The sequence below is a fragment of the Hevea brasiliensis genome, chromosome 8 (assembly GCF_030052815.1).
Source record: "Hevea brasiliensis isolate MT/VB/25A 57/8 chromosome 8, ASM3005281v1, whole genome shotgun sequence".
NCBI classification, from domain to species: Eukaryota; Viridiplantae; Streptophyta; class Magnoliopsida; order Malpighiales; family Euphorbiaceae; genus Hevea; species Hevea brasiliensis.
In genome coordinates, this window is record NC_079500.1 from 100,299,161 (window position 1) to 100,323,116 (window position 23,956).

At 35.1% G+C, this 23,956-nt stretch overlaps 1 non-coding gene across 1 annotated transcript; it reads left to right on the top strand.

Annotated features, from left to right (window-relative positions):
- Positions 1 to 22,055: 22,055 nt before the first annotated feature.
- On the top strand, positions 22,056 to 22,162 carry LOC131182713 (small nucleolar RNA R71). The gene has a single exon (XR_009150974.1). It is a non-coding gene; the product is annotated as a small nucleolar RNA R71 (small nucleolar RNA).
- Positions 22,163 to 23,956: the final 1,794 nt, after the last annotated feature.

The window sequence follows — 23,956 nt, forward strand, 5'->3', positions numbered from 1 at the left end:
GACAAATACACAATCCTTTCCTTTATTACTTGTATTCTTTCTTCTAACAATGGCCATTCCTATCTCTATTTTTCCTCGATGAGACAAGTTGGTCTGGCACTGTGACCGGCAGGGTATATATTCAGTAAAATCTGGCGATTGTCTAGCCCGGAAGCCCCAAGGCTGTTCAAAACCAGGTCCTAGTTCGAGAACTAATTTAGACAGCTTTTGGAAGAAAATATGGGAGACCCCTTTGCCAAGCAAGCTCTCAATTTTTCTGTTGTCTTTACTTAAGGGGCGGCTTCCCTGTAATGATTTAGTGCATCGGAGATTGGCTAATGTGGATCCTTTTTGTTACCATTGTGGTGAATTGGAAACTATTACTTATCTTTTCTTCTCTTGCCCTGTAACAGCTAGAGTTTGGTTAGTTCTCCATTGCGATTTAGATCAGGTTTGATGCAAAATCTCAACACTTTGGACTATTGGAATTATCTGGCCTCCCCCTTACAGAACCATCCTGAGGGTAAAGAACACATGCAACTTGCTGTTTTTATTTTGTGGCAAATATGGAAGGGGCGCAATAATCTTGTTAGCATAATTACATCAATTAGCATGATTATAGGAGATTTGTGTAGCATAATTACAGCAATTAGCATGATTATAGGAGATTTGTGTAGCATAATTACAGCAATTAGCATGATTATAGGAGATTTGTGTAGCATAATTATAGCAATTATTATTCTTGTCCAAATTAGTTCATATTCTCATGTATAAATAGATGTAATATCTCTGTAAATGAGACACAGACAAATATACAATCCTTTCCTTCATTACTTGTATTCTTTCTTCTAACATGGTATCAGAGCCATAAAGCTTTTATTTCTAGTTTTTGGGGTCTCTCTGCTCTCTCTACAACCTGTTCTGGTTCATTCTTTCATACCTATTATTATACCAATTTTTTTTTCTCCTAATCTTGTTATCAATGGAGAAATCTGATATTTCAAAACCTATTGCAACAGTTCTGACTGGTTCCAACTATAATCTTTGAGTTCAAGGAATGAAAAGTTTTTTGATAGGTCGCAAGCTTTGGAGTATTGTTACCGGAGATATCACTACGCTGACAAGAGAGAACGATGAAACTGATGCAACATTTGCTGACCGTCTTGAGGATTGGGATAGTAAAAATCATCAGATCATCACCTGGTTTCGCAATACCTCTGTCTCGTCCATCCACATCCAGTTTGCTAATTATGACTCTGCAAAAGAAATCTGGGATTTTTTGGCTAATCGATATCAGACCACTGGACTTGCCCACTATTATCAGTTGTGGACTACTCTTCATAATCTGAAACAAGAAGCAGGTCAATCATGAATGATTTTATTGCCTATGTCCAACCTATTTGGAATCAAATATCTCAGGCCAAAATCAGTGAAGATCATCTTCATCTCATTCAAGTTCTAATGGCTCTTCGATCAGAATGTGAGGCCGTTCGAGCGTCCTTGCTACATCGAAATCCACTCCCAACATTGGAAACTGCTATTCAAGAGATTATTTTTGAAGAGACTCGTCTCGGTTTGGATAAAACTCCTCAATTTGAAGCTGCTCTTGCAACTACTCGATCCTCACATCAGAAATCTGGCAATCAACTCTGTAAGAATTGTAATCAAATTGGTCATGCTTTTGCATATTGTCCTACTATAGAATGCAAATATTGTCATGGTTACGGTCATATTCTTGAACATTGTCCCACACGTCCTCCAAGACCAAAAGGATGGCATTCTAAATTCAAGAATGTCTCAAAGCCTGGATCTTCCTCTGCCACTGCTGTTGCTGCTACTGAGGGCTCTACTGCCATCACCATGAGTGATCTTGAGGCACTATTCAAACAGGTTATCTCTTCTAATTCTCCTGCTACTATGTCTGCCACTCCGGGTAATTCTTATTGGCTTTTTGACTCTGCATGTTGTAATCATATGACCACTAATCTTAAATTCTTGTCTTCTGCAAAACCTGTATCTTCCTTACCACCAATCCATACTGCAAATGGTACTAAAATGAACATCACACATACTGGTCATGTGTCTACCTCAAATCTTCATCTCACTGACACCTATTATATCCCTAATTTGGCACTCAATCTTATTTCTGTTGGTCAGTTGTGTGAAAAAGGACTAAATGTTATTTTTTCTCACCATGGTGTCCAGGTACAGGATCCACAAACGGGATAGATTCTTGGGGAGGGTCGCAGAGTGGGTCGATTATTTGAGCTTACATCTTTACATCTTCCTCAGAGATTTGTGTCTGCAGCTACAATCCCTAATTCCTCCATTCACCAATGGCATCTTCGTCTTGGTCATGCTTCTACCAGTAAAATTCAACCTTTAATTTCTCGTGGATTATTAGGATCTACTAAGTTTGAGTCATTTAATTGTTTAAATTGTCAGCTTGCAAAACAACCTGCATTATCTTTTTCTCATAATAATACTACTTCAGACACTCCTTTTGGTTTAATTCATTCTGACATTTGGGGTCCTTCTCCTATTTCTTCAATAAATGGTTTTCATTATTTTGTAATATTTATTGATGATTATTCTTGGTTTACTTGGATATATTTTTTGAAACATCGATATGAGTTATCACAAATTTACATCACATTTGCAAAAATGATTAAAACTCAGTTCTCTTGTGACATTAAAATTCTCCGAATAGACAATGCCATGGAATATCGAGATTCTTCTTTACTTCAGTTTCTTAGTCAACAAGGCACCGTTGTTCAACGTTCTTGTCCTCACACCTCTCAACAGAATGGGCGAGCCGAACGCAAGCATCGCCATATTCTTGATTCTGTACGTACTCTTCTTCTTTCTGCCTCATGTCCAGAAAAATTTTGGGGAGAAGCAGCTCTTCATGCTGTTTATATTATTAATCGTCTTCCTGCCTTGGTTCTTCATAATTTATCTCCTTTTGAAAAGTTGTTTGGACAACCTCCTGACTATTCCATCCTTAAACCTTTTGGATGTGTTTCTTTTGTTCTATTACAACCTCATGAACATACCAAATTAGAACCCCGTGCTCGTCTATGTTGTTTTCTTGGTTATGGCATTGAACACAAAGGGTATCGTTGTTGGGATTCTGGTTCTAATAAGTTACGCATCTCTCATCATGTTACCTTTTGGGAAAATACTATGTTCTCTTCTCTTTCCAAATTTCATCACTCTGTCAATACTGACTCTCTGTTTTTCACTGACTCCTCCAAAGAGCTGTTTCCAAGTCCTGATCCAGGTGATTGTGATGTGCTCAATATTAGCCCAACTACACCTGCCCCTGTTGAATCGGCACCAGTTGTTGATCCAGTACCTACACCTGCATCTCCTCTTAGCACTACTCTTCGTCGTTCTACCCGTGTAAGAGAAACTCCTCATTATCTTTCTGATTTTCACTGTTACTCTACTATTGCAACCCTTCATGAGCCTCGTTCTTATCGTGAGGCAAGTACTGACCCTCTTTGGCAGCAAGCTATGGTAGCGAACTTGGGCTTTAGAAAACTCATACTTGGGATTTAGTTGATCTTCCACCAAACAAGACCCCTATTGGTTGCAAATGGATTTACAAAATCAAGACCCGTTCTGATGGAACTATTGAACGCTGCAAAGCTCGCTTAGTAGCCAAAGGGTACACTCAAGAGTATGGTATCGACTATGAAGAAACTTTTGCTCCAGTGGCCCGATTAACATCTATTCGCAGTCTCTTAGCTATTGCTGCAGTTCGTAAATGGAAACTTTTCCAGATGGATGTCAAAAATGTTTTTCTTCATGGTGATTTAACAGAAGAGGTTTATATGCATCCTCCTCCTAGTTATCATTCTCCTCATAAGGTTTGCAAACTTCGGCGAGCCTTATATGGATTAAAACAAGCTCCCAGGGCCTGGTTTACCAAATTTAGTTCCACTCTTGCTCAACTTGGTTTTCTCTCTAGTCCACATGATTCTGCATTATTCACTCGCGAATCGAGCGGTGGTATTGTTCTTCTGTTGCTTTATATTGATGATATGATAATAACAGGAGATGATTCATCTGGTATTTTAGAGTTACAACATTATCTCAATCAACATTTTGAAATGAAAGACCTGGGTTCTCTCAGCTATTTTTTGGGTCTTGAAGTTTCTCAAAATTCTGATGGCTATTATCTATCTCAAGCCAAGTATGCATCCGACTTACTTTCTCGAGCAGGCATCACTGATAGCAAAATAGTATCAACCCCATTGGAGCTCAATTGCAAACTCACACCTCTTGATGGCACTCCTCTTGATGATCCTACTTTATATCGACAGCTTGTCGGGAGTCTTGTTTATCTCACAGTTACTCGACCTGATATTTCCTATGCTGTTCATCTGGTCAGCCAGTTTATGTCTGCTCCTCGCTCAACTCATTTCTCTGCAGTACTTCGAATCCTTCGTTATATCAAAGGCACTCTTTTTCATGGTTTGCACTTTTCTGCTACCTCCTCCCTAGTATTATCTGGCTACTCTGATGCTGATTGGGCTGGTGATCTAACAGATCGTCGCTCTACAACTGGTTATTGTTTCTTCTTGGGTAATTCTCTTATCTCTCGGCGTAGCAAAAAGTAAACTGTTGTTGCACATTCTAGCACAGAATCTGAATATCGTGCTCTTGCTGACGCTACATCTGAATTACTTTGGTTACGGTGGTTATTAACTGATTTGGGTGTCACTCATTCTTCTGCCACAATGCTTCATTGCGATAATAGAAGTGCCATACAGATTTCTCATAATGATGTATTTCATGAGCGTACCAAACACATCGAAATTGATTGTCATTTTGTACGTCATCATGTTACTCATGGCACCATATGTTTGATTCCTGTCTCCTCTGTCAGCCAAACCGCTGATATATTCACCTAAACGCATCCTCCCGCTCGCTTTCAGGATCTCTTAAGCAAACTCAAGTTGGCACCTGTGCTACCACCTTGAGTTTGAGGGGGGGTGTTAGCATAATTACAGCAATTAGCATGATTATAGGAGATTTGTGTAGCATAATTACAGCAATTAGCATGATTATAGGAGATTTGTGTAGCATAATTACAGCAATTATTATTCTTGTCCAAATTAGTTCATATTCTCATGTATAAATAGATGTAATATCTCTGTAAATGAGACACAGACAAATATACAATCATTTCCTTCATTACTTGTATTCTTTCTTCTAACAAATCTGATCTTCAAGAATGTCCCTCAAGACGTTCAACAGATAGGATTAGCAGCTCTTCTTCATTTTCACGAGTTTATCTCTGATCTAGAATCTACACCTTAGGATTTCAATGCTACCACGCCAACTTCTTTGTCATCTTCTGTTTGGAGCCCTCCTCCAGAACATTTCATCAAAGTCAATTTGGACGCCGCTACTGACAAGAGAGGACAGAAGGAGTTGTTGCCATGATTGCTCCAGGAAGGGACGGCTAATCTTTGATTTGGAACTGCAGAGCCTATAAATCAATAGTAGACCCGCTGGTTCTCGAACGTTTAGCTTGTAGAGATGCTATGATTATGGCAATTAATAGAGGTTTTAATTCTTGTATTTTTTAAGGAGACTCCTGGTAGTGATTGAAGCAATTCAAGGTCACATTATTCTCCTTGAAATTCAGGGGTTGATCAGGGATATTAAGGAACTAGCAAAGTCTTTTTCATCGGTCTCTTTTGTGCATGTTAGAAGAAGTGGGAACCAAGCAACTCACGCCTATGCTTCAAAGCAATTCGTGACGTTATGGGCTCAGTGCCCACCCGATTTTCCAATGAAATTCTCAATCTCTTTAAAAATAAATAAATAAATAAAAAAGAATGAAGAGTAGCTCTAAAAGCAAAAGCCCAGCAAGGGAACTCCCCCCTTCCGAAGTCCAAACCCGATAAAGCTTTGCAGTGCCTTTCATTTCCTACACTTGATGAAATGGTCCAATCCAACCCCACTAATGAATGGAGGCTTCATTTATCTTTTTTAACTTAATTAGTAGTAATCTTTTTTTTTTTTCATAAGTAATTATTTAATTTATTCTAAAATTATAGCTAAACTGAATTTTTTTTTCTCTTAGTTTAGAAATTTTTTAAAATGATAAAATTTTAAAATTAATATTTTAGTAGGGCTGATTATTTACTAAATTTGATTCAATTTCAAGTCAAGTAGTTTCAATCTATAGTAATGAGAGAGATGATATGAATTGGGCTCAGGATTTTGATTCTGAAAGTACTTTTAAAAAATAAATTCTAATTTTTTTGGTAGAAAAAAATTCTAATTAATTGATTATTTTATAAAAATTAAATGAAAAATATGAAATTAATTGTTAAAAGATATTTGACTCCGCTATTGAAATTAGATACAGTTAATAGATATCCAAATAATTGAATTAATTTGTTTGATAAAACTATCAACATGATAGATAGTTGACAGTAGATAGATTATTTATTAAATTTAAATTTATTTATTATAATTTTTTTATATCCTTAAATTATCTTTTTATATTAATAAATTATTTATAATTATAATAAATAATAAATAAACATTATTTTATCAACTATATCTAATAGCTATGCTAAGCAAGTCCTGTAATTACAGATTTTTCCAAGTTTAAGGATTGGTCCCTAATGCTTATATTTTTCTATCTCATTGCATTGATTCACTACGTCCTGCAACACTTAACCAACCTAATAAGTCAGTTTAAAATACGATATTATCTTCTGAGAATCGCAAAACTTTCTCATAAGCAAAGATTCAGTCAATTCTGCTACAATTTTTTACCTTATCACATTGAATTGAAATTTCAAGCCAACACAACTCGTCAGCAATATTAAATTTTCTTAATTATTTAATTTTAATTGTTAATTAAATTAATAATTTTCTGTTACATGCGTGGATCTTGTTGTACTAAGCTACACCCCAGGTGACAGCAGAGCACATTATTTGTCTATGCCGTAGGCTACTGAAAATTTGCAGCTAAAAGCTCACTTGAAAATCAATGCAATCTGATTGAAGTTATGAACTTTTTATGATGGGAATGGCTCAGCTCAATCAATGGAAAATAGACAGGCTGAGATCAATTATAGAGGGCATTACTAACACTATAAATTCCATGATTTGATTCATGGAATGGGATAGAACAGTAACAAAATGATATTAGCCAACACCAAAGGAACACTTTGCAATAATAATGCCCAGTTTATTGAACGTGACAAAGGACAAAGGACAACTCAATCTTTATTTTCAAACTCTACATTTTGTGAAATAGTCATTCAATAAGATCTAAATCTAAGTAAACAGCTAAAACAAAATCCATATTCAAAGCTTGCCACAACTCATGCATCCTAGAAGCCACAATCCCTTGTTTTCTAATTTATTGCCAGGAGTTGTGCCGTCAGTCATATGAGCTGGTCACAGAAAATTTCTACTTCTTTTGTAAGATGGGCATTGAGTAAGTTGTGGACATTAAGTAAGATCTGAATTTCTCAAATATAAGCCCACAAATTAATAATACTGCTGATACAAGAACCCAGATATTACCATCCTTCAAGTTGACGATAATAATCTGCAAGCTTGCCACAAAGCACACATCCAAGATGCTATGATCCATTGAATTATACAGGGATTGAAAGTATACCTGGAGTTCTACAGTCACTGTAATCAGCACATAACTAATGTAAATGTATTCAACCGACAGTCTGCAAATTAGAGCAGCACATGAGTTGATCAAAACCATTGCAGTTTTTCCAACTCTTCCCATCTCATGGTAATCAACAATCGGAACAATATATAGAATGTATTTTATAACTAACAGATGAAGAACAGCAATAACTAGAGAAATTGAAAAGAAGATAGGCACTAAAACCGGATTAGCGACGACACTATCTGAGGCATTCTTTGAAAGACCGATTAAGAAATTCCTAGCCCAAAAAGAAAAGAGAGCTATGAGAAGCCAGGGCTCTTGGTTTTTTCCCCCTGCCAAAAAAAAAAAAAAAAAGAAAAGAATTTATGGGGTTTAATTCCAAGAAATTAAAAGCATTATCAATGAAAAGTAATTAGGAGAAAACCCTTACAAGGTAATTTCCCTCTCCGACATTCCTCTAAAACTATATCACGCTCTTCCCACTCCTCTATCCATTTCTGCTTCATACAATTTAGAAAATCGCCATATTCTTCACCCGCTTCCATCAGCTCCTGCTTAGTTTCTTCCAACCTTTGCTTAAATTATTTTGAGTATTTCCATATTGTTGACATTTCAGTTTATAAGATCTATTGAGAAGCGCATACTTCCAATTATATATATATATATATAAATATATATGCACACTCTTGTACATCTCTCCCTAAACCCTAATTCAGAATCTTACACCTTATCCATTTATCTCTATTTTAAAAGTTTGATTATCTTATATAGAATTATATATTTTATTCGATTATCTTAATTATATTTTAATAAATAATTAATAATTAAATTTATTTGGAAAACTTTAATTTAATAATAATAATAATCATCATCATTTTTTATTTTAATTATATACACATGTTTTTTACTTGATTGGTTTAAATTTCTTTTTATTATTATTATTAATATTATTATTATTATCTAAATAATATTTAAAAAATAATATTTATATACTTTTAGAGTTGTTTATATATTAAATTTATATTTTTTTAGTTTATAAGTAATAAATAATTAAATTCACTTTACTCATAAATTCTGATATAATTTACAATTTATTTAATTTATTTTTAATAATTAAAAAGTTTAAAACAATATGCATATACATTATTTTTTATATTCCTTCATTCAGTTAATTTTAAATTAATGATATGGTGCTGTATAATTTGTCGTTTCTCAGGTTGTAAAAAACGAAGCATGGAAAGTAAAATAAGCTTCAGATCCTACTGTCCTTCCTAAAGGGAAATCCCAGTCTAAGTCCGTCACCGTCTCTCTTCTCCTCTCCTTGAATCAGGGGATTTTAGTACACCACACTCGTTCACTAAGCTAGCCCAGCATAGCTAAAACATTTTAGAAGGAACAAGCTCGATTACACCCGCGGCTTGCTGCGTGTTGGTATAATATTACTTAATAATCAATATATATATAATTCATCCAACAATAAATTTAATATCGATTAATTATAAAACTATGACATAATTAAATCCAAACGAATGAAATAATGAATTAAATTGGATCAGTTTCTATTGGGGTTATTATTATTTTTGTACTTACTTTTTTATTTTGGAATTATTTCTTCAATTAATAGAAGAAAATAAAATAGTAAAATAATAAAAAAAATAAGAATAGGCCCATCAAAAGAATATCATCTAATAATTATTTATGGTTATTTATGTCTCTAGCGTGAAATTAGAATAAAAAAAGAATAAAAATTTATTAAATGAGAGTGACTAATTTTGTTAATTTTAGGATCAATTTCATTTTAAAACTCACAATGATAACATTTAGTCAACTTTTAGTTCCATTTTAAGGGTCTCTTCTTTTATTTTATGTCATTAAATATAAAATTGATTAAAAATGATCAAATATAAATATAAATTCTTTTAGTGGTACAAATATAATTAGAATAAGTATATTTTACATTAAAAAAAATTATTAAACACTTATTTCATTAGAATTTATTGAATTTCAATAATTATTTTTAAAATTAAAATATTTTAGAAAACTTTTTTGTCAATTCAATTATGATTTATTTTTTATTATAGTTTTTATTTAATTAATCATATTTATTTTAACATCAATATATATTTTTGAGTAGCTGTGTTAACTCCAGGCAAATAGCAAGTAGTCGTGATTGTATTATTTATTTTAATTTCTATATAACTAAAATTTGGTGCCATTAATATGTAAAAAGTTATACCATCTCACCTTCACAGCTTCATACCAAAAAATATAGATTACTCAGTGTGTATATATATATATATATATATATATATATATAGTCTTTCACTAATCATGAGACGTCAATTTATATTTATATAAAAAAATAATAACGTAATATATTTTTTTTCTAAAAAGAAATAAAATTTTATTTAACGTGTAATTGTAGCATCAAGTTTTTTTATCTTATTTATTTATTTAAAATTAAGAATATGACATTTTTGGCGTCCATAGCCGTATATTTGATCACAAATTTAATTATTATCTTTCTTTATTTTTATTCATTTTTGCAATCATTGTAATATTTTTAAAGTTTCATCTTGTAATTTTTTTTTAAATTTATTTCATTTGCTAAAAGAATAGTTTCTTTTATTGGCTCAAAAATTATACTTAAGCCATCTCAACATAATAAGCATTTACCATATTGAGCAAAAAGAGACATTTTAAGACCCACAAAAACATTTTACTGTACCTGAAGCCTAAAATCATCAATTCAACGTCCCTATTCAGAATCCGCGCATTAAAAAGAGAGAGGGGTAAGATGCCCTCTTTTAGACATACATAATAATGTTTAGCAACTATTTCCGAGCTTATGGTTCAGTCATGGGCGACAGCGTTATTTGGGCAACAAGCAAAGGGTGGCAGTGTCAAATGGCATGTGTTTGAGCATCTCATTTTTTGTTATTGGTGTTTGTTCATTTGTTTGCAGTATGTCACTTTGCCAGAGATCCAACAGACAGGTAGGAGAAATTGAGCAATCCATCAATTTCTCCAATACAAACACCACGACTGGTTTCCAACGCCATAATTTTACCTTCTATGTATAGTTTTAGAATGACATGTATACTCTCACTTAAAGAAAAAAAAAACATATACTTTCATAACACACAGTGATACTGTTGTGTTGATCCGCAAGTGCACGGGTCACAATAGTATAGTTTTAAAAAATGATATCGATCCCACAGGGAATTGTGCTTAAATTGGAAATAAAAGTGTAAACTAATTAGAATGTAAAATGAAATTTGGAATTAAAATTGGTATTTGAGGAATTAAAGCTAAATTAAACAATTAACTAAAATTAATTAAACTAGATTACTAAAAATTAATTTGAAATTTCTATTTATGAAATTGAGAGGAATTAAATCTAAATTCAATAAAAATTAAAGTGATTCTAGAGATTGGATTTTCAATATTGTTTGCATGTGGTTTATCCCTAATTTAGCCAAACACAAGAGAATTGCAATTTTGAGGGAAATCAATTCTTAAATTTTTGAAACCTTTTTCAAGCATTTCAAAGTTGGTTTTCATTAAATCAAACCCTGTTTTCACGGTATTTCAAACCTAACAAAAACCCAATTAATGCTCTAATTGATTTTGGAAAGTCCCCTTAATTCTCTTAGCTTATCTCTAACACCAAGAAAACCAAGTTTATTACAAGATTATCTATCCCAAATATTCACTTTTCAGTCCATCTATTAAGGATTAAAGCTTAACTTAATGAGGGCCCATTCATCAAGCAAGGCAATAAGCACACAAGCAATAAATCAAAATGTAACAATCCTCATTTAAATGGCTAAATCAGTTCAAAACCACAATACAAAACAATATTTACAAACCCATCTCTAGAATCTCAAACAACTACTCACTAATCATAATTTCTAAACAAACCCAAATGTATAAATGAAGAAATAATGGAAATGTAAGCTAAGGAGTAGAAAAACCCAGAAGAATGCAGATGAAGCTGCTGCAGAAAAGTGCAGAACGAGCCTCCTGCTGCTGCTGCAGAAATGCTTCCCGTGCCCTCTCTTTCTCTTCTTCTTTTCTTGCCAAAAATGCCTCCCTTGCTCCTTATCGAAAGAAAATGATAAAGGAGGCTTTATATGGGTTAGGGGTCTGCCCTAGAATGGGTAAAAAGGGGGAAGGTTCTAGAGAAAGTGAGGTAAAAAGTCAGAGTAACGAGAATGCCACGTCAGCCATTTCCAGTAAAAACGACATAAGCTGAATCGATTGTGTCGCGGGTTGTGTAGCTCTCGGCCTGAATATCTGACGATCGACACAACCTGTGACATAAGCTAATTCGGTTGTGCTGCAGGTTGTGCAACAATCTGCCTGAATATCTGACGATTCGACACAACCTGCGACATAAGCTAATTCGGTTGTGCTGCAGGTTATGCAACAATCTGCCTAAATATCTGACGATTCGACACAACCTGCGACATAAGCTAAACCGGTTGTGCTGCAGGTTGTGTCGCTCTCGGCCATTTTTTACTCAACTTCAAAAATTTTTGCAATTCGACTATAATCTCCTCCAAATGGCTACTCTGATCAAAATACATCAAATTTCTCCAAATTTAACCTACAAAACAAAGAAATTCCAAAAATTAAACTAAGAAATGTGAAAATTGTAAAATTGACTAAATATATACTAATATCTATAATAATAGCTATGAACAAGGGTAAATTATATGCAAAAATTACACCTAAATGATGATCTAAAATGCATGCATCAAATTCCCCCATACTCAAACTCTTGCTTGTCCCCAAGCAAAATTTCATTAAAACTCATTTGGAAGGGAATAGAATCAGTCTTTGAAAACTCAAAATCCACCAACTTACCCCTAGCCACCAACATTCCAAGTTCCCACCAGCGAAGCACAAAGAATGAAGCAATCACTCTCAACAATTACAAAATAGCTAAGAATTAACCAATCAACCCAAGCAACAAATACCAACCAACTACAAGAGTCAATTGTGCCAAAACAAACCTAAATGAAATAGATAGCCAATGTGTCTAAAATAGATGGTGAGTAATGTATGGAAGATTATATTGCCAAACCCATATGCAAGCATAAAAGATCTAACTCCACTAATGTAACAAGCATTTTTCAAAGAATCATTAGGTCTTTTTAAGGGTTATAATGGGGTCATATAAGGTAAAATTGTGGTTAACAAAGAAACGGAATAAGGAAAACAAAATATGAGAATAATATTAATCATGAAACTCAAAGTGCATCAATTTTTTTTTTAATAGAATTTTTTTTATCAAGAGGAAAGAAATTCACAATGAATCTCAAGTGCTATCACATTGATTATATAAAGGGACTACTTTTTATACTTCTTCTTTTTTTTTTTTTTATATTTGTATGTGTCCCTATTTCATGTCACACCCAAAATTACCTTTGGGATATTTTGGTGACTTTTTTTTTTTATCAAATTTTTACAATTACTCTAGCACTTTTCGAGATGTTTCAATCCTCCAAGGTTTTTTTTTTTTAATCATTATTATTTTTTTATGCACTTAATTGCTAAAATATTATTCTCATAAATAGGTGGTAGTGTTTAGGTTTTATGGCTAGGTAAATGATTTGGGTTCCAAAGAAATTAGGGAATTAAGGTTCAAGGGGGTTTGCAAGGGTTGAAATGAGATTAAGGTAGGTTAAGGCTAAATGTGAGGTTTAAAATATGAAGGAATGCCTAAATCATATTCTTATCAAATGCAAGTTAAAAATTTCACTTTGAAAGATCTAAGATGCTTGTTCTAGGAATGGTGAGACGACAAGGACCATTTTCTTCCTTAAAGGCTTATCCAGACACTCAAAACTCAAAATAACTAATCAGAATCTGCATACCTAGATGAATGTATTAATTTTCAGCTATTAAGTAAGAGAAAGAATAATGCTTAAGACTTTGTACCCAGCTGGGACTTTCATTCCACTAACCATCTAAAGGCAAGTTGGATTGCTCGAATAAGCGACTTATGGAGTTCAAAGACTGGTTTAAAAATTCAAAAATTTTAAATGAACAAATGAAATGCATGAATGTATAAATGTATAGTGAATCTATATGCAACTAAGTACTAAGTATATATAAAGCTATATGCAGTGTATATATGTGAATATGTATAAGTATGAAGTAACGAATGTGTATGTCACTATATGCAAATGAAAAAGAAAAAATAATTTTTGCAAAAAATTTACCCTCTCCCCCATACTCAGAATGAACATTGTCCTCAATGTTAAAAGATTGCAAGGAATGGGATAATTTGGCTATATGTGCAGAAAATGGGGGCTCATATGTGGATAAAGAATTATTACCCTGTTGCATAAGCGATAGCACAACTTGTGTTGAAAGTGACACAAGCTGAGATGAGAGTTGTTACCTCATTGAAGTGCAGCCAATATAATTAAATAAAATTTGGACAGCTGCTGCACTCATTGCAAAAGAAACAGTGCAATGGAATCCATTAATTAAACTCAAAAATTTGGAATAGGGAAGTTAAGCGCAAAAATATAATCATCAAGTGTAAATTCCGAAGGAGCATATCAAAGCAAGTGAGCAATGTACTAAAGATATAAAAGAAAAATGTATGTTATGAGGAACTAAAAAAAAACTGAATAAGTAAATGGTTCAAGTAAAAGAAAAATAATACAAGCAAAATATTAACTAAATAAGTTCAAAATACTAATTAATTAAACAACTAAAAATAAAGACATGAAATGTAAATGGAGAATAAAAGCTGGTCAGTCAGGTATGAGAACTCCTTTGCCCTTGCCATCTTGTGGAGGTGGTGGTGCTTTTGGTGGTTGTTGTGGAGAGATGATGCTCAAAATCAGTGCCTGGTTTGTTTCGATCTTCTCCAGCTTAGCTCGCATGACTTTCAACTCGTCTTGCATTTCAGCACTTCTATCCAAATATATGTCAGCTAAATCTCGTAATGTCTGAAAAGAGACATCCGTCATTTTCCGAAAAGAATAGATCTCATCACTGAGATTCTCCATGAATGTCAGAAGAGTTGCTATGGATGGTCCAGAAGCTGTTGATGAAGCAAGTTGGGCAGCTGGTGGAGCCTAGCGTGAAGGTTGTGTAAAAGGCTGCTCAAATGGTCGCTCAGATGCTGAGGAGGAGCTAATTGCAGTGGGAGAACCAGGTGGTGGTTCTGTTAGTGCAGGAATCTCATACAGCTTGGTAGCCTCATTTTTGATACAAAATTTTTGGTTGGCCAAATGAGGTCCATCCAAAAATAGCAAACCAGTTGGAACAGCAGCACACTTGTGAACTTGAGGATTAAAGCCAAAATAATGTGAAATGGGTGTGACCAAACCTCCAAACACAATGTTACCAGTACCCCTAGTAGTCTGGCGGATCACATGACGGCAAAAATAATAACCAGGGGAAGCTTTTTGCGGTTTTGCACACCACAAAAAGAATAAATCATACTGTGACATTGTGCCAACACTAGTTCCTCTTCCTAAAATTGTATTTGCAATTAATCTCTGAAGCAATCTCAAGGCATGATTCTCAATCTTGGAGGCCTTACTGTGCCTCGGTTTGAAGGTACCTGCTGAAGGTGCAATTTGCTGCCAAAATTCATACCCATTATAGTCCCTTTGGCTAGTAGGTATTTTGAACAGACCATCAGGTGGAAAGCCAAATATATGGTGAAAATTATCCATAGACAGCACCCTATCTTGACCAAGGCATCTCAAATTGATTGTCAAGTCATTATCCAAGGCAATTTTATGCTCATTAGTGGACAGGGAGGCCATAAATTCCTGCACTAAAATGGGGTAAACCAGTTCCTGTTTATGTGCAAATCGCACCCAACCTAAAGCATCTAACAGAGTCTGCATTTCATCATATATCTTCAAGGATTTAAGTGTAGACACATCCAAATACCGAGTTTGAACCATTTTTCGAGCTACGACTCTTGCCTTATTTCTTTTCTTGTTGGCAGTAGGTAATACCCAGTGTGTAGCAGTAGGCAAAGAGGAGGGAATTGCAAAGTTACCTTTAGATGTACCAGGGCGCTTGACCGCCGACTTTGGGATGCCACGTCGGACAGCAGGTGCAGCAGGCATTGGGGGGGGGGGATTGGGGGTTGTTGTGTGGCCGGTTCGGGTCGCTTCCTCTTGACGTCGCCCGTTGATTTGTGTGGCTTAATGCATTTTGCCTTTCTCTTCTTGTATGTGGCGATCGGGGCGTCACCAGAATGAGCCGGTGATGGGTCGGCATTCATGGGTGGAGAAGTTTGGGGCTGCGGCGGCTGTGAGGAGTGGGGAGGTGAGTTTTCGAAAGAGAGTGGGGAGTCGGGCATGGCGAAATGGAGGGGCGTGATCGAAGAAAAAAAAAAGAAGAATAATGGGAAGAAGTTGAAGAGGAATGGTGGGTGGTGGAGGCGACGGTAAAGGTGAAGGTTACAGCGGAAGGGGAGGGTCGTGTCAGGGGCGAAGCCGAGAGGGGAGAAGAAGTTAGTGGGTTATCGGGTTAGGGGCTTTAGGTTTGGGTTTTGGGCTTAGGTGTGGGTTATGGGCTTTAGGTTTGGGATTTGGTTTATATATATATATATATATATATATATTTTTTTTTTATTTATTTATTTTTATTATTATTTTTTTTTATATGGGTTAGTGGGCTTTTGGGTTTGGGCTTGGGGTAGCTGCTGGCCCATTCTGGTGAAGGAAGTTTTTATCCTGCAAAACAAACAGGCGACACAAGTTAGATCATAAGGATACCGGTTATGTCGGAAGTTGTGTAACAATCTGCCCAAAAATGTGCCCAGCGAACATAAGCGGTGACACAAGCAAAACCGGTTATGTTGCAGGTTGTGCAACAATCTGCCCAAAAATGTGCCCAGCGAACATAAGCGGTGACACAAGCAAAACCGGTTATGTCGCAGGTTGTGCAACAATCTGCCCAAAAATATGCCCAGCGAACATAAGCGGTGACACAAGCAAAACCGGTTATGTCGCAGGTTGTGCAATCTGCTGCCCAAATTTGACCAAATTTCATAGCACCTAAAAAACTGAAACAAATTAGATTTCAAATGATTAAACCTTCATAACATGAATTCTAATTGTTCAATTTGTCATGTTCATCAAATACTCATAAAAAATAATTTTTCAAAGCACCAATTCACACATCCACATTCAAATAATTTTCTTGTTAAACCAAGATGTCAAAATTTGAAAAAATTTTCTTTTAAAATTAACCAAAAGGGCAATGAATCCAGCAATATGTACCAGCAAATACTCAACAATAGAAAGATGAAAATGGTAAGTGAACAAATTTAAAACTAAAATTTAAAGCTAAAATTTAAAGCTAAACTAAAACAAAAAAAAATTTTTATGCTCATTTGCTTGCAATGAATTGTATCCCATCTGCACAAGGAAAGTAGAACAATGTTAAACTCTGAATAAGGAGTATTAAAAAAAACTTAAAACAAATATATATATATATGAAAGAAATAAAGAATCAATAAAAAATTGGGAGTTATGTACAAAAATGCTAAGTTTAGGTCTTTAGCTTGACCATACTCACTCAAAATGTTATGGAGAATGAGAGAGATAGCAAGTTGCTATCTTCTCAATTGGCTCACCAATTGAATAATGCCTCAACCTTTGTCCATTTACCTTGAAGTTACCAGATTTTTCACCAAAGATTTCCACAGCACCATGAGGGAAAACTTTTATAATTTTGAATGGACTGGACCACCTTGATTTTAGTTTTCTTGGAAAAAATTTCAACCTTGAATTGAATAAGAGAACTAAATCTCCTTCTTTAAAGTCCTTTTTCTTGATATGCTTATCATGCCATTTTTTTGTTCTTTCTTTATAGATCCTAGCATTTTCATAAGCATCAAGTCTCAGTTCTTCTAACTCATCAAGTTGCAAAAGTCTTTTGTGTCCAGCAGCTTGTAAATCAAAATTGATTGTTCTTATGGCCCAATAAGCTTTATGTTCTAACTCTACGGGCAAATGGCATGATTTCCCAAAAACTAACCTATAAGGTGTAGTTCCTATGGGGGTTTTAAATGCTATTCTATATGCCCAAAGAGTGTCATCTAATTTAAGGGACCAATCTTTTCTGGACTTATTGACAGTTTTCTCCAAGATTTGCTTGATTTCTCTATTTGTGATTTCTACTTGGCCATTTGTTTGAGGGTGATATGGTGTGGAAATCCTATGCTTGACCCCATATTTTCTCATCAATTTTTCAAATTGGTGGTTGCAAAAATGGCTACCACTATCACTGATTATGGCACGTGGGGCACCAAATCTGGTTAAAACAAATTTTTTCAGAAATTTCACCACAACTTTTGCATCATTGGTAGGTGTAGCAATAGCTTCTACCCATTTAGATACATAGTCCACCCCTACCAAGATATATTTATTCCCATAAGAAGATGGAAATGGCCCCATGAAATCAATTCCCCACACATCAAATAATTCAACTTCTAATATAGATTGTTGGGGCATCTCATCTCTTTTGGAAATGTTGCCTACCCTTTGGCACCTATCACACTTGCTTACAAAGTCTCTCACATGTTTAAACATTTTAGGCCAATAGAAACCTGATGTCAAGACCTTTTCAACAGTTTTTGAGACACTAAAATGACCACCATATTCAGAGGAATGACAATGGTAAATAACATCATTTATTTCTTCCTCTGGTATACATCTCCTAATTATTCCATCATTACATCTCCTAAACAAAAGAGGTTCTTCCCAAGAATAAAATTTAACATCATACAAAAATCTTTTCTTTTGCTGCCAAGATAAATCAGGTGGCAAGACACCACAAGACAAGAAATTCACAATATCAGCAAACCATGGAAGTGCAGAATTCAACACATACAACTGCTCATTCATGAAAAACTCATCAATTGGCACAATTTCATCATCTTTATTTTCAGTTTTTATCCTAGAAAGGTGATCAGCCACCACATTCTCAACACCCTTTTTATCTCTTATTTCTAGATCAAATTCTTGAAGTAACAAAATCCATCTAATCAACCTAGATTTAGCTTCTTTCTTGCTCATTAAATACCTTATTGCTGCATGATCAGTGAAAACTATTACCTTTGAGTTGACCAAATAAGAACGAAATTTATTGAGTGCAAATACTACCGCAAGGAACTCCTTTTCAATTGTAGCATAATTGACTTGAGCTTCATCAAGGGTTCGGCTTGCATAGTAAATGGCATAAGGTTTCCTATCTTTCCGCTGGCCAAGGACAGCTCCAATAGCAAACTCACTTGCATCACACATAATTTCGAATGGCAAAGTCCAATCAGGGGGTTGCATGATAGGGGCTGTTGTTAAGGCCGTTTTTAAACTGCAAAAAGCAACCATACAATCTTCATTAAAATCAAATTTAACATCATGATTCAAAAGATTTGTTAAGGGTTTAGCAAGTTTAGAAAAATCCTGAATAAATCGCCGGTAAAACCCGGCATGTCCAAGAAAACTCCGCACTCCTTTGTGGTGGTTGGAGGGCATTTTTCAATAATTTCTATTTTGGCTCTATCCACTTCAATTCCCCTATTTGAGATTAAATGCCCTAAAACGATCCCCTCTTGGACCATAAAGTGGCATTTCTCCCAATTTAACACCAGATCATTATCAGTACATCTCTGCAAGATTTTAGACAAATTAGTCAAGCATGAATCAAAATTAGTACCATAAACTGAAAAGTCATCCATGAAGACCTCCATAATTTCTTCAATAAAATCAGAAAAAATGGCCATCATGCACCTTTGAAATGTGCCAGGCGCATTACACAATCCGAATGGCATCCTTCGATAGGCAAAGGTGCCATAGGGACAGGTAAAGGTAGTTTTTTCTTGGTCATCAGGATGTATTGGAATTTGAAAGAAACCAGAATATCCATCTAAGTAACAAAAGAAAGAATGCTTGGCTAATCTCTCTAACATTTGATCCATAAAAGGAAGGGGAAAATGGTCTTTTCTTGTAGCATTGTTCAACTTCCTATAGTCTATGTACATTCTCCAACTGTACTTGATTCTAGTGGGTATCAATTCATTATTCTCATTTTTAACAACTGTCACCCCACCTTTTTGGTACAACATGCACAGGACTCACCCACTCCTTTATCGGAAATAGGGTAAATAATTCCAGCAGCTAGTAATTTTAGGATTTCCTTTTTCACAACATCCTTCATTGTAGGATTCAATCTTCTTTGGTGTTCAATGGAAGGTTTACTATTTGGCTCAAGGAAAATCCTATGCATACAAACTGTTGGACTAATTCCCTTTATATCATCAATTGCATAACCCAAAACTCTCCTATATTCTCTCAAAACTCTCAACAATTTGTCAATCTCAATATCAGTCAAAAATGCATTAATTATAACAGGATATGTTCCATTTGGTCCAAGAAAAGCATACCTGAGGTTGGAAGGAAGAGGTTTAAGATCTACCTTTGGGGCATCCTCTACCTTTAATGATGGTGGTTTGATCTCCAAATTTTGCACTCCTTCAAGTTGAAAAATTGTGGCTTCAGGATGTGGTGGAGAACTCTCCAAGTGTTGTGCAAAAGCAGCTATGTTGTGATTGTCATCATCAATGCTCCCACCATGGACTAAGCAATTTTCAAGTGGGTCTTGTGGATAGCCTTTTCTAAAATGCTCTTGAACAATCTCATCAATAATGTCTACCCGCAAACAAGACTCAACTTCTTCATGTTTCCTTTTCATGGCTGGATTGATGTTGAATATCATTTGATCATCTCCCACTCTAAGTGTCAATTTCTCACCCTTCACATCAATTAATGCACCAGCTGTTGCCAAAAAGGGTCTTCCCAATAAGATAGGAACTTTTGTGTCTTTTTCCATATCTAAAATGACAAAGTCCACCGGAATGCAGAATTTCCCAACCTTGATAGGCACATTTTCAAGAATGCCTTCTGGATACTTAATTGAACGGTCAGCCAATGAAAGATACATGTTTGTGGGATTCAACTCTCCCATATTCAACTTCTCATATATTGAAAGTGGCATTAGGCTGACACTAGCTCCAAGGTCACATAAGGCATTTGCCACACAATTATCACCAATATGACAAGGAATGGAAAACACACCTGGATCTTTGAGTTTGGGAGGTAACTTCTTTTGAATTATAGCACTACATTGCTCTCCCAAGTTGATGGTGTCATAATCTTCTAGCCTTCTCTTGTTGGAAAGAATCTCCTTCAAAAATTTGGCATAACTTGGCATTTGGGATAGTGCCTCAGTGAATGGCACATTGATATACAACTTCTTTAACACTTCAAGGAATTTGCCAAATTGTTTGTCTAGCTTATGCTTGATGAATCTTTGAGGGTAGGGAAGGGTGGGCTTGTAAGGTTCAGGTGGGATGTATGGTTTCTCTCCCTCATCTTGCTCACTTTTGCTTTCTTCTTCTTTTTCATTTTTCTTGCTCTCAACTGAATTTTCTTCTTTTGTGCTCTCTTTTTCTTCTCTCTTGTTTTCACTCTCTTGACCAACTTTCTTACCACTTCTCAAGGTCACAACCTTACATTGTTCATGAGGGTTTTGTGGTTGGCTAGGTAGTTTCCCATAGGATTTGCTTGCCGATGAGCTTGCTTGTTGAGCCAATTGAGTTTCCAACATGCGGTTGTGGACTTGTAATTGATCCATGGTTTGTCTCATGTGTTGCATTTCTTCCTCCAATTTGCTATTCATCTTGCTTTGTTCAGCAAAAAATTTCTCCATCATGCTTTCCAAGGTTGGCTTCGGTTCATGAGGTGGAAGGGATTGTTGTGCTCTTGCTTGATATCCAGGTTGTGGCTGCCTTGGGGGCTGAAATTGAGGCTGAAATTGAGGTCTATTCTGCTGCATATACTGCTGGTTATGAGCATAATTTGAGCTTTGGCCTTGTTGAGCAAAAGTTGCTTGTGGTCTCCATGTTGAGTTGTTCACATTAGAGTAAGCATTTCCCATAGGTTTCTATTGATAACCTCCTGCATAAGCAGCTTGTTCTTGCAAATAATCATCACCATAAGAAGAGTAATCAACTCCACAACTTTGGGTTCCATCTGTGTAAGCAACTTGTTGCATAGTTGTAGGAGTTGAGGTTGTTGCCTTTGTGCAAAAATCACTAAGAAGCTGAGTCAACTGGTCAAATCTTGCATTCATGTAGCTAACTGAGTCAAGTTCATAAATTCCAGCTTTCTTTGGCTCAAGTGCTCTAGGATTTCCCCACAAATGGATGTTATGAGCAATCTTCTCTAATAGATCATAGCATTCTTCACTTGTCATTCTCATGAAATCTCCTCCTGCTTGTGAATCAATTGTGTTTCTTATAGCTGGAGTAACTCTGGTGTAGAAATTCTGAACAATCATCCATTTGGGTATTTCATGATGAGGACATTGCCTTTCAAGCTCCTTAAATCTCATCCAAGATTCATACAAAGTTTCATCATCCCTTGGCTTAAAAGCTACCATCAAATTCCTCAAATGAGTGGTCTTCCCAGGTGGGAAAAATTGAGATAGAAAAGCTTGAGATAGCTGCTCCCAAGTAGCTATAGTAGCTTGTGGAAGTGAGTCATACCACTCCAATGCTGAATCCCGAAGAGAAAATGGAAATAAGGTGAGTCGAATAACTTCATCTGAAACTCCAGGTTGCCTTTGTGTACCACATATCATCAAAAATTTCTTCAAGTGAGAATGAGGATTTTCAAGTGGACTACCTCCAAATTGTGAATTCTGAACCATTTGAATGAGACCAGTCTTTAACTCAAATTGATTAGCTCCAATGATAGGTCCGTTATCTCTCACATCAGCACATCTAGGAAAAGCATAATCTAACATGGATCTTCTCTGAGGATCATTTTGATTAACCACTTCATTTTGCCTATTTTGCTCATTTCCTCCATTGTTTTCACCAATAGCTCTATTTTGATTCTCCATATTTTCAATTGTCTCCTCTTGCTCAAATCTTTGTTGTTCTTCTTTTTCTGCTTCCTTTCTTCTCTTGTATTCCTTTTTGTTGGCTCGACAGAATTTTTCAATTTCAGGGTTGAACAACAATTCAGTGTCACTTGTGCTTTTCGATCGTCTCATAAACAAGAAAAGTACCTGAAAAACACAAGGAACAGTAGTGAAAATAAAAGAAAATAAAAATTCTAATTAGCTTCAAACAATTAAAATCCAACTTAAAACAAACAATTCCCCGGCAACGGCGCCAAAAACTTGATACTGTTGTGTTGATCCGCAAGTGCACGGGTCACAATAGTATAGTTTTAAAAAATGATATCGATCCCACAGGGAATTGTGCTTAAATTGGAAATAAAAGTGTAAACTAATTAGAATGTAAAATGAAATTTGGAATTAAAATTGGTATTTGAGGAATTAAAGCTAAATCAAACAATTAACTAAAATTAATTAAACTAGATTACCAAAAATTAATTTGAAATTTCTATTTATGAAATTGAGAGGAATTAAATCTAAATTCAATAAAAATTAAAGTGATTCTAGAGATTAGATTTTCAATATTGTTTGCATGTGGTTTATCCCTAATTTAGCCAAACACATGAGAATTGCAATTTTGAGGGAAATCAATTCTTAAATTTTTGAAACCTTTTTCAAGCATTTCAAAGTTGGTTTTCATTAAATCAAACTTTGTTTTCACGGTATTTCAAACCTATCAAAAACCCAATTAATGCTCTAATTGATTTTGGAAAGTCCCCTTAATTCTCTTAGCTTATCTCTAACACCAAGAAAACCAAGTTTATTACAAGATTATCTATCCCAAATATTCACTTTTCAGTCCATCTATTAAGGATTAAAGCTTAACTTAATGAGGGCCCATTCATCAAGCAAGGCAATAAGCACACAAGCAATAAATCAAAATGTAACAATCCTCATTTAAATGGCTAAATCAGTTCAAAACCACAATACAAAACAATATTTACAAACTCATCTCTAGAATCTCAAACAACTACTCACTAATCATAATTTCTAAACAAACCCAAATGTATAAATGAAGAAATAATGGAAATGTAAGCTAAGGAGTAGAAAAACCCAGAAGAATGCAGATGAAGCTGCTGCAGAAAAGTGCGAGCAGGCCTCCTGCTGCTTGAAATGCTTCCCGTGCCCTCTCTTTCTCTTCTTCTTTTCTTGCCAAAAATGCCTCCCTTGCTCCTTATCGAAAGAAAATGATAAAGGAGGCTTTATATGGGTTAGGGGTCTGCCCTAGAATGGGTAAAAAGGGGGAAGATTCCAGAGAAAGTGAGGTAAAAAGTCAGAGTAGCG